The sequence below is a fragment of the Acomys minous genome, assembly GCF_964271855.1.
Source record: "Acomys minous genome assembly, chromosome: 13".
NCBI lineage: Eukaryota > Metazoa > Chordata > Mammalia > Rodentia > Muridae > Acomys > Acomys minous.
In genome coordinates this window covers 52,164,584-52,165,126 of record NC_140495.1, presented here as the reverse complement: position 1 = coordinate 52,165,126, position 543 = coordinate 52,164,584, and the positions used below count along the sequence as shown (strand labels likewise).

General features: G+C 41.8%; 1 long non-coding RNA gene across 1 annotated transcript in view; it reads left to right on the top strand.

The window, feature by feature from the left end:
- LOC311581148 overlaps positions 1–174 on the top strand; it is a 7,749-nt gene extending 7,575 nt beyond the window's left edge. The window contains exon 4 of the long non-coding RNA XR_014773663.1: positions 1–174. This exon is cut by the window's left edge and continues 72 nt beyond it. This is a non-coding gene — a long non-coding RNA (uncharacterized lncRNA).
- The last annotated feature ends 369 nt before the right edge of the window (positions 175–543 follow it).

Here is a 543-nt window from a genome sequence, read left to right as displayed (position 1 = left end):
ATCTACTAAAGGCTGAGAATGACACCAGCATCAACACATGGGGCAGAGAAGCAAGCCATGTGAAGAGAGAAAAGATGATGCCAAGTTCTTATCAGCTCTGGACTGGCTGCCTTCCCAGCTACAACACAAGGCTGGGAAACCAGGGGTTATCCTCAGAGCAGTCATCACTTTGAAAGTCAGACTTCAGGTGGAAAAGAGAAGAGAGCCACTCTAAGCACTTGGTGCTTATTCAGTGTTTCCTTGCCTGTTCTTTGGGAGGGTCTTCTTGTATAATCATGGTGATTTTTGGTTTATGCAAAGACTCGGAAACTCAGGCTGCCTGAAAGCTTATGTGTTTACGTCTTTACACAGCTGTGAGTCATAAACAAAGATATCAGAATCTCTTTTCCTTAAAAAATTAGAGCTAAAAGTTAGAACTTATTTCCAATAAGACCAACTGAATAAAAACTAACAAGACTGCTTTATATAAGAGTAATAAGGTAAAGCCATCCTCAGGCCTACACCCTCAGATCTTTCCCTTTGGGTAAACAGCTAACTCACCCT